This window comes from Zophobas morio, unplaced genomic scaffold, assembly GCF_036711695.1.
Source record: "Zophobas morio isolate AGI-343-1 ecotype UQ-CSIRO unplaced genomic scaffold, CSIRO_AGI_Zmor_V1 ptg000012l, whole genome shotgun sequence".
Taxonomy (NCBI): Eukaryota; Metazoa; Arthropoda; class Insecta; order Coleoptera; family Tenebrionidae; genus Zophobas; species Zophobas morio.
The window spans coordinates 26,335,726-26,346,729 of NW_026972117.1; the positions used below are offsets into that span (position 1 = coordinate 26,335,726).

Sequence of the window (11,004 nt, forward strand, 5' to 3'; positions counted from 1 at the left end):
AAAATTGGTTCAGCACTTTTAAATCTCTTTGAAACTGGTTCGACAGATTAACACGCAAAATAATATTTACAATGAAGCAGATATAAGAATAAAAGTTTAGGTAATAATTCAGGGAATAAATAACATTACAAGGATTAATTTCTACGTTTTTTGGTTACGAAGGGATTTTTTAAAAGTTTTAAAATAATCAGAAAATTAGTTAAATAAATACCTACCTGCATTAAACTGTATTATAGTATCGTTTAGTAAATATATCTTGTCTATAATGCCTGATTTTGTAAATGAATAAGAGAATAAAACATTTTCCCTTCTTTTCCTTTAAACTCGTTTCAGTCTTAAATAACCACCAAAAATCGAAGATCACTATAAAGACGAGTAGAGATTCTAATCTCTACTCGTCTTTATAGTGATCTTCGATTGAGGGATGAGGTTCTAACCTCATCCCTTGCATCATCGCTGTAATTTTTCTCTGACCGCCGCGCTTTTAAATTCAACGCTTGCGAACCAATTTTGGTAGAGCGTGCGTAGTAGCGTGAATACCGCTTGAAATCTCGGGACACCGACTTCAAAGTGCCGACAGCTGAGTGAACTATCTGGTATCCGTAATCTGTGACAGATCACAACGTTTTAAAACCGTGAAAATGTCGAACTAAAAAAGAGTGCGTTAATGAAAAAGAGATCGTTAATGACGTCCATTAACGCATCCTTTTTTCGGAAAAAAAATTCATTAATATTCACATTAATAAGTGGTCGACGAAAAAATATTTTATTAATTCAATTTAGAGTCTGTTTGTAGCTAATTTAAAACGACATCTAGGTCAAAATTAAATTAAGATTTACATCAATTTAGGTTATTAGTACGGTGTCATTTTTTAATCACTCTAATCAGTCTTGTGAAGTAGATCAAATAACCATGACATCATAATAGAACAGAGAGCAGTTGTAACAATTTTCCAGAAACAAAAGTTTTATGGTTCACATAGTCTAGAGACTTTTACTTTTACTGTCTTAGGGTTGAGTCAGTTGCTTGTTCAAGTAAATTTTAGTTGGATGGAATTATTATAAGTAACTTAACATAAGTAGAAACATTGTGTTATGCATGAAGTAGTTGAAACCTGTTGGAACTAGCTTTTAATCCGTTGATGTAGTTTTTAATTAGTGTAATGTTTGTAATAACTAGTGATTATTTCTACATTTGTATATGCAATTTTCGGTCCTCCTGCTTCTCTGACTTGTGTAATTCTATTTTGATACTTAAATACAGCCACCATATTTAACCAATTACATATATATATATATATATATACTAGTGTACGTTTTTATCTTATTAACAGTCCACCACCTGTTGCTTTGTGTTGGTATTATAAAATTCCTCCTGTACGTCTAATATAATTTTTGTATAGTGGCAGTGGTAAAAGTACAAATTTTTAACACTTCTGTAAAGCCAAAACAGAATTTTGCGCAAGCGTCAACAAAATTCAAGATTTAAACAAGTAACTTACTTAACCTAACTTTATTTTTGTTTTCTACTAAAAATTTGTAGACATGTTGAAATTGCGACATTGGTGAGCTTACTGTTGACAATCCATTTTACCACTAAGTTTTGTCTGTGGCTTCACATGGTGTTACAAAACTTGTACCACTATCTGTGGTTTGCTATATTTATGTCGAAAAATTTCAGTTATTTACAATACCAGCAATGAGGACTCACTCACACTGATACATGGAACCTTGATCATTTCTTTGGTAATCATTTCTTGTGCCGAGTCATGATTGATTATTTTCGATATGAGAAAAACTAGTATGTGCAGTTCGTATTTCGTTCGAGCAGAATTTCTACCTGTGCAGTGGCCGGAAATATTAAACTGTTCTTGCTGATTACGTAATTACATACTTTGACTGAAGCTGCGGCACACGTTTCGATGCTTTTGCTGCTGTTGACTAACTGTCTTTTTAATCATATGGTATGATTCTAATAGCTCTTCTTTGTAAGGTAATTTAAAAAGTTTATGTCCGGATGCTGAATTGAGAGTAATTATCACATTCCACTGATTACAATTATTGTCTTAGTGAATTTTATTGGATAGTAACAAAATACAAACTTAAAACAAATTTAGAGGTAGAATTATTGTAGTGTTGAGAGTGATTTCCACCATATCTGACTATAAAATATTATATTTTATCTCTGAATTATGAGGGATATTCAACTTATAATTAGAGTTTAATTTTAATAAGAAAACAAGCCACTACCGTTACAAATATATTTATAATTTTTTCTAATTTTCTTTTCTAGAAGGTTTTTTCGTTGTAACCATAAATACACAATTTCGATAACTGCATTATTGGAGCCAAATTTCTTGCCCCTCAGATATTCTTTTAAACGATCACATGGTGACAAATCTGGGTTATAAGGCGGATGTGACAAAACTTCCCAGTGAAGGTTTTATAAAGTTTTGATTGTTGCTACCGCCCTGTGAGGGTGAGTATTATCTTGGACAAAAGAGACACTGCCATCTACAGAATTCTGCTGTTTTCACCGAAAAACTTCCTTAATTTTACTTTTTTTTTTTGTAAATAGTCTGTATTGTCAGTGTTATGGTTTTCAAAATAATCAGAGAAAATTATTCCTGATTACTGATTAGTATAGTAAACTTAGTTCACTTGTAAAATTGTCCGTTAATAGGGCTGTAAAGTCTTACTAGGCACAAGTCAACGGAGTTTGCTATATTATCATTATTATTAATAGTATCTATGGTAACAAGAACTTTTCCAGCAGATGCTCACAGCCTTTGAATTTTTTGGGCAGAGACGGTGACGAATGTCACCAGAAGAAAAACATTCAAAGTAAATAATTGGTTGCATCCAAAAATATCATCTTAAAAAAACACACTGGTTCAGAAAGTTAGGTCAACAACGTCGATAATTACAGAATTCGTCACCACACGTTTAACTGCTTGGATAAGAATAAAAATGCAAATGTAGTCAAGCACGAGTTATTTAAAATGTTGACAGAATTATGTTGAGATAGGAGGTAGAATATCCAAATTGACAAAGGTGTTCCACAAGGTTCTATAGTAGGGCCTCTCTTATACAACGATTTTAAATTCGAAGACTTAGACCCGGTTTATAGAAGCTTAATTGCGATAAAATTTTTAACATGGTGCTAAAGTACCACGTGACCGACCTTACGCCAGTCAGACGTCGCTAAACGCCTCGTTAAATACATTATTAACTTAATCTCAGTTAAAATATTGTACAAAGTGTACAAAGTGGCCCTTAATGTAATATTTGCTGACGATACTTCAGTCATTACCTCGGCGGATTAGTCATTTTAATTCTACACGAGTAAAATATTTAAGATTCAAGTCAATGTTTTGCTCATAATAAAACATCTTAAGAATAAAAAATTGGTTGAGGATTACATTTCGACAGAATTTCCCTCGCTGCTGAAGTACTAATTTTTCAAAAAAATTATAAGCTTTGATTTTGTATTTTTTTTATAACCCTTGTAAGTTAAAATAAAGGTATATGTACCTATATAATGCTAAAGTAAACGTAAAGAAGCATGCTACACATTTTTTTGATGTGTGTGATAACATCGTCAATGTTTTTGCAAGAACACGTTGACAGACACACAGATGGACGGAAGAAGAATATGTAAATACGGAACTGCTGAAAATGTATAAGTTTGCCAATATTCAAGACACACTGAATGAGGAGATAATTGTATGGATGTTTAAAAGCGAGGTCTAAGAAGTATTGTACGAACAAATAATATAATAAGTTGCAAACAATATTTCATGACCGTACCGAATTTGGTCATTTTATTTGTCAAAAACAATATTAACAATTGTAATATTCTAAATCGATATATCTTAGAAATACCTAAACATAAAGCTTCATTTTTACTTCCCGAGTGTTTGCTAAGCAAGTAATGTAATAAGTGCCTCATTTCCGTTTGTCCGTCTGTGTGTCAGTCTGTCTGTCTGCTGTCTGTTCAGGTTTTATTGAAAATATTAGACCGACTGTTGTCAAATTTTAGATGTATAGTATAAATATTGTGTAGATTGTAAAACACTGACCAAATTTTCACCCCCACCCTCAATGGGATAACATCATCTTCAAAATTTACAATAGTAAATGTTATTTCAATTTTACAAAATAATATCCTACTTAATAATATAATTACTTATAATTTTTATCCTGTATATTAAAATTTTTTATTTGAAATCTTGCAATAAGGTTATCATAAGCATGATAAATCGTTAATCAAAATTTATCTGGTTATCATCTCCCAAAAAAATTAATGACGTTATAATAAAATTTTGCTGAATAATTATTTTATTTTTTAAATTAACATACTTCTAGGCTTGTGCTTTATCTTACATATCCGAATTTTTGGACAAAAAACCAAAATTGTATAAGAATATTTTACAATTTAACTTTTAAATTGCAAAATCGAATGCTTTGAAATCTTGCAAATATTCTAAGGTTGTCGGAAGAATGGTAAATCGTTAATGCAAATATATCCTTTTATGCTCTTATCCTCCGAAAGTGGGGATATCATCTTTCAAATTGGTCATACAAATGTTAATTAAATACTTATACTTATATACATATACTCCTGGATGTGTGATTTATGAATCCGTACTGAGTTCCGTTTATGCCCCCCCCCCCATAATAATTGATGATGTCACCTTAGAACTTTGCGTGTTGAGATTTTATCCTTGATATTCAGATTAAAGTATATAACATTTTACACTTTTTGTAAGTGAAAAACAAAATGATTTGAAATTTCGCAAAAGTTTTACGCTTATTGTAAGCACGGTAAATCGTAGTGACACTTTATCACTTTTTCCCCAAATTGGTGACACCATTGCCAGATTTTCACCGATACATCCCATCTAAAATATGCAAAAGATCTTGAATGGTTTATCAATGGATTCATGTTTTTTAATTTATAGAAGTTATAAAAAAAAAAATTGGAAATCAAATTTTCTATAATTTTTCAAAGAAGCAGGACTTGTCGCGGACAGTAATTTTCAATCAATATTTTGAAAAACATCCTGTACACTTGGATATAAAATATCTCAACAGAATTCTAAATGATTAAAAAAACCCTTGACAGCAAATAAATTTAAAAAAGGTTTGAGAGGTTGACTCACAAATAAATAACCTTATTATTTTCTAAATGAATTTCTCCAAGATAATGCCGGAATTGCTGGGTGACTATTGATGATTGAAGCAAATTTTAAGGTTAACAATGTTCGCACATCAGTTCCCATTGTCAGTTTTGACATGAGTGCGACTAAAAACCAATAACACAATGGCAGTTACTGAATTGGTAACCAATTTTAATTTGTCATCAGGATGCCAATCTGACAAAAAAAATCACATCACCGATTGTTGGTAGATATACACAACTAGATATATAAAGGAATAGTAGAATATTTATATTTCTCTTATACCTGCTTATATTCAGACTATTATTAGCATTGTTTGGCGTTGCTAAAATACATCAATATATCATCGAATAAGATACTGGTTTCAGTATCTTATATCGAATGAGATACTGATTGCTACGAGACCAGTATTTCATTGCTTTACGAATTTACTAATAAACCACTATTTATTATGAAAATGTACAACGCATTTATGAAATTCAAAAACTGATGCAGAACCAGTCGATGGTTCAACGGAGTGGTTCTCCTTCGCCGCCGTTTCCACACCATTTTCCACAACATCACATGAAGACACACTGACAGAAGAATCTATTAGTATTTTTCGGTCAATTTTTATCTTCTGGTTTTACCTATCACTTACACTTTTATACAATATTGATGACCTAGTTCCTTGCAATGGACAAGCATTTGCCGACTAAAGAATTCAAACTTACTCATTCCATTACAGGACTGTTATAACCTACTTCTGTTCAGATTTTTTTATCAGCATTGTCCATTTACATGAAAAGCATTTCAAAGTAACTGCCAAAGATTTTACATCTGCCGACAAAATTTTTAATAGAAACAGGTGTTAATGAACGCTGTAGAATTTACTCGCAGTTCATTGTTCATCATGATGAAGTCTTGCAAGATTATCTATTATAAAGTTTGAAACAATAAAGTACTCCTTTTTTCAGCATAAAATTTATTGTCGTTTCTCGGCGGCTACACTTTTTAAGATCTGTACAAGCCTTACAAGAGTCTGCACTTTACATGGAGATCCATCAATGATAAGCGTCCATTATGTCGACTATGCAGTACAGTTGTCTACGCGTATCCATTATCCGAAGCTCTTCTTTTTTTTATTCGCGTCCTTCCACAATGCGCAGCCAAATTTAGTTTTTCTTGTAGCAGATTTAAATTATCAGACATATGTCCGAACCATTTTGAGTATATGCGAGGTTATTTATTTTATCTGATTTATCGGTAAATCGAACATGGATACGGAGACAAAAACTTCCAAAGCCATTGATCTGCGAAACGTACTGGCAGTTTCTTTAGGTAAGCTACGATTCGTCGGCGAAATATGAAAACGACAGAACTAGCAGTATAGAGATATAAAATGAATATCGTTATTACTTCGTTTCCGGAGGGTGCAGAAGGTCGATCGTTATTCCGGGTGTTGGCTGATCTTTGTTCTGGAAATGCGCGTATTCTTGATCATTCTTCGAATTAATTGTGAAGTTTATCATCGTGGATCGCTCGTGTGCGTGGGAAAAGATCAAAAAAAGGGTCTATAACATACAAGGGTGGGGCAATCGATTGTGCGGTGGTGGCCGGGCCGTTGTGAGAGTGACGTCGATTCTCGGCAGAAGCGAACGAATATTCGCCAACAGGGGCGGCACGCTCACGTGGAGAAAACCGCAATAATTTTAATAAATATGTATTTATCTTTCATACAACACATTTTAGTCTTTATATTATCAAAACTGTATGTATATTTGCGGCCGTATATGGATGCACAGTTACAGAGAAATGTAAAACAATTTCAAAAACAAAAATCCTGTGTAAGCTGACAAAGCTGTGCGCTGGTTTAAGGTGAAATTTTTAATATATACCGTCAGGATATAAATGTTAACATTTGACCTGTATCGTGATCTCGGAATACATATACAAAGAGCAACTTCTTCCGCTAATCCTGCATCTGGCACATTCGGGCAACGTTAGCGCAAATCTCAGTTGTTATCTCTCATCCGTAGTTTGTTAAATAGAACGTTGTCAGTCTGTATAATATTTATTCATTTATCTATGAAGTAAGTCAGTATATAAATACAAACCGACAATTAAAATTTAAATCTAATTCTATATGCATATATGGAAAAAACCGGGATGAATTCCTAAAGTAATATTATAAAAAAGACACAAGAAAACAATTGAGAAGCAAAACATTCTTAAATAAATTAACTGAGTTAAATTTTAATTCTATTTTTTATAAGAACACTTTGGAACCTCTTCTCTGAAGTTTTGAGCAAAAAGAGAAATCGATGACGTGCATATCTATATACAGGCTGCTCCAATTAACCATTGAACAATAAACAGGCCTTCGCTTTTTCATCTAATCATAGTAGAACATAGCATTTTAAATGAGATTTTATTAATAAAAAGTCACTAAGATCGACCGGCACTAACCTCATAAAATATATATTTTTGTAAACTGTGCACTTATTCCGTTTAATTTGTCCTAAATAATCATCACACTGGATAAAATTATAAAATTTGAATTGTTCAGTGATTTTTGAGTGAGATAACGCAAGTAATTCCCTAGCTCGACAGGCCTCCAGGGTTTGTCTGCCGATGGAGTTGTTGAGGAAGACGAGCTGCTCGAAGGGCTTATTGAATACGGCGTGGGTGTAGTTAGAAATAGCTCGTGTGACGCGGTTGCGCAATACGACCAGGAATTTCGTGGAAGGATTCTTGTGCTGCACCCAGTACCCACAATTGGACCAATTTGTGCATTTATTCCATTTAATTTGTCCTACAGTAATCAACACATTTATAATTCAATTTGAGTTGATCAGCGATTTTCGAATGAGAATCGAGGAATAAAAAAATACTGACCGATAGCACTCCTTTACTTCCACAAGTGCATCACTCAATAATAGCTTTAAAGTGATTGGGGAGATATTATAAAGTAAAAAACCATTCCTATTGTCTAAACTTGAATGCAGCACCCTGTGTAGTACTACCCGCTTGACAAGCAACGTCTACTCTAATTCATTTTATTTTCGATTTAATGGTACTTTCTTTCTTCAGGTCAATTCTAGTTCCCAGCTAATTAATCGACCACGTGATGAAATTCAACCAATCAAATGCTCTGGTTCTCGGATTAATCGCGTATTAAATTTCAATTCAAATTAAGATTTAATGTGCGATTAAAGCGTAAATCTACGTATTGGATTAGTTGAAGTTGATTACACGATCGATTAATTATTGCGTGATTAAATTAATGGCGTGACTAAGTGATTCTGTAAACTGACTCTAAAGCATTTTTCCAGTGTCAGTCGTGTTTTAAACAAAACCTTACAAGACTGTAAGTATAGAACCGTAAATATTAAAATAAATAAAAAGCTTTCATATGTTCTAAAGCTATTACATAAACAATATGTTAAGATCTTTGCACTATCCTAAATGCAAAATAATCAGTTCTTCACCACCAACTACCAGACTTTTTTTTCAGTGATATATATATATTTTCAAATATTACCATTATTCTTTTTCTAGGTACTTCTGGATTTTTTACAATATATTTGCTTATTAGATAATAAAAAATGGTTTAGATGATCCTACAAATTTTCTCAAAGTAGATCTGTTACGAGTTTTGTAAATTATTTTAAATATTACCTTGAGGTGTTCTGCTGACTGCTCCAAAAATAGATAATGTAAGAAAATTCCTAATTATGTTTACAATGTAAAGAAATTATATATTGCAAAATAAGTGAGCGTGGTTTTTTATTCATTCAGTTGTAAAATAATACTCGACAATAATTGAAATATAACCAGTATTCAGTTTCTAAGTTAGTGTAAAATTTCTTATGTTTGTCGTGGAATTTTACTCTAAACTCGTATTCACTGCAGCAAGAGCAAGTTAGTTTGTATAGCGGTCTGTACAACTTGCTTTATTTGTTTTAGGAGAATATTATTTCTCTTTATTATTATTTTTTTTATATCATAAACTGATGATCATGGCATAAAACAGGAGCATTTGCTTGTACTTTTGATTATAATGAGAATTAAATTCATTAACAGACAGTGTTTATGATGAGTAAAAATCCTAAAAAAGAAACATGGCTGGAAAACTAAACTAACTAAACACCCTTGTTTTTAGCTTGAAAACTGAAGTTGAATGCGGTACATAGACAGTATAAAATAAGTATTACTGCTGGGAATTGCAAAACATGTAGTATTTGGAACTACTCTATCTAGGGGTATGCATTCCAACAAAAACAGTTTTTTTTGGAAAATTTTATGAACATAAGAGTATCGCATTTAATTTTTTTATTTTGACAAACTGTCTATGGTTACTGTTTTGGTTAACCTGCATAATTATGCAGGTATATTTTCTGTTGGTGACAATTATTTTAAGACTATAAACAATGTTTACAGAACTATAATATTTCACCAATGTAATGATCCTGTAAATTCTGCATACATCAAAATTAATAGGTCTATTTATCTCTAGCAAATATTGTTATAGGTATAAACTTTCCATATATTCAACAATTGTACAACTTATCTTTTCAAAATTTTCATGTGTCTTTGCTGAAATGTCGATCGAAACATTTTCAAATGGGAAAACTCACTAGAAATACAGATACAGCCTTGCGCTTGATCAGAATATTCGCATTTTACGAGCAATTGTTAATCCGTTTTCTCTCATGGGTGGAGAAGTGCACTACAGACCAAATGTAAACAAGTCACTAGTGTGGCTTTCATAACGTAATCTAATGTTTAAATAGTCCACAGAAGAAGTCAACATTTTGAGAAAAAAAAAGCAATATGCTTAATAATCATCTGAAAATTGAATTTCTAAAAATGGACTCGAAAAACCCAAAGGTACCGTTTCTGTAAAATTAGCAAACAATACAAAACCCATGTCTTCACTTCACAAGACTTCACTGCAGGTTAGATCACGTGAATTCTCTTCGATTTACCTATGTATTGATTATTTTGTACAGAGTTTGATCTAATTGTAATTAATGTCGCCATGTTGTATATCCAGGTAATGGAAACATGAAATAGGAGTTCATTAAGTCATTAAACTGACGATTATTAATAGAGTTTATTTTATTTTTTTGTATTTTTTACATCAACGGATCTTCGAAACACAACAGGGTCCACATTAGTAATAAGTGACAGCAGCTCCATAGGGGTAGGACGCAACATAACCAGCACCAGGGTAAACCGAAGAAACTACTGGTGAATAAATTTGGGGGTTTGGACCTGGGGCAGCAATGGCAAGGGCCATCAGTGCGGCAAGTACTACAAGAACCTGAAATTAAAATTACAGTGTTAGCTTTGTTATAACTATTAATTTATATATATTTACCAGCTTGAACATTGTGAGTGAGTTTGATCTTGTTGCTAAACAAACAATACACTTCAGACCATTTGCAACATCTTTTATACACAAAATTTGTTTAAAAAAACGGTGATTTGAGGTGTGACCTAATTGTAATGCAAATTACGATATTGGTATAATTAATTATGTATGCGGTGGTACTGAATAAAAACTTGATGTTGTTTCGACAACGTTGTGACTTGAAAAAATGCCAATAGGGTGCGAGAGGGTTAAATTCCTGTAAATCAACTACTTTACTACAAATCACTTATAAATTAAATTATATGTAAGAATTACTAGAAACTCTTTTTTTTATAAAATAGTAAAAATGAAGAAGTCTTATTACTGGAGTACGTTATATCCGCTCTCACGACAACATTATTATTGCATCAACTTTTTGAAGAGGATACGCATAATTGCGGTAACTTCCATTTTACAAGAATG

The 11,004-nt window shown here is 32.3% G+C and overlaps 1 long non-coding RNA gene across 1 annotated transcript; it reads right to left on the bottom strand.

Moving 5' to 3' along the window:
* Positions 1 to 10,262: 10,262 nt before the first annotated feature.
* On the bottom strand, positions 10,263 to 10,624 carry LOC135128459 (uncharacterized). The gene is made up of 2 exons (XR_010280409.1): positions 10,549 to 10,624; positions 10,263 to 10,491 (listed from the first exon to the last, which is right to left on the bottom strand). It is a non-coding gene; the product is annotated as an uncharacterized LOC135128459 (long non-coding RNA).
* Between the last annotated feature and the right edge of the window lie 380 nt (positions 10,625 to 11,004).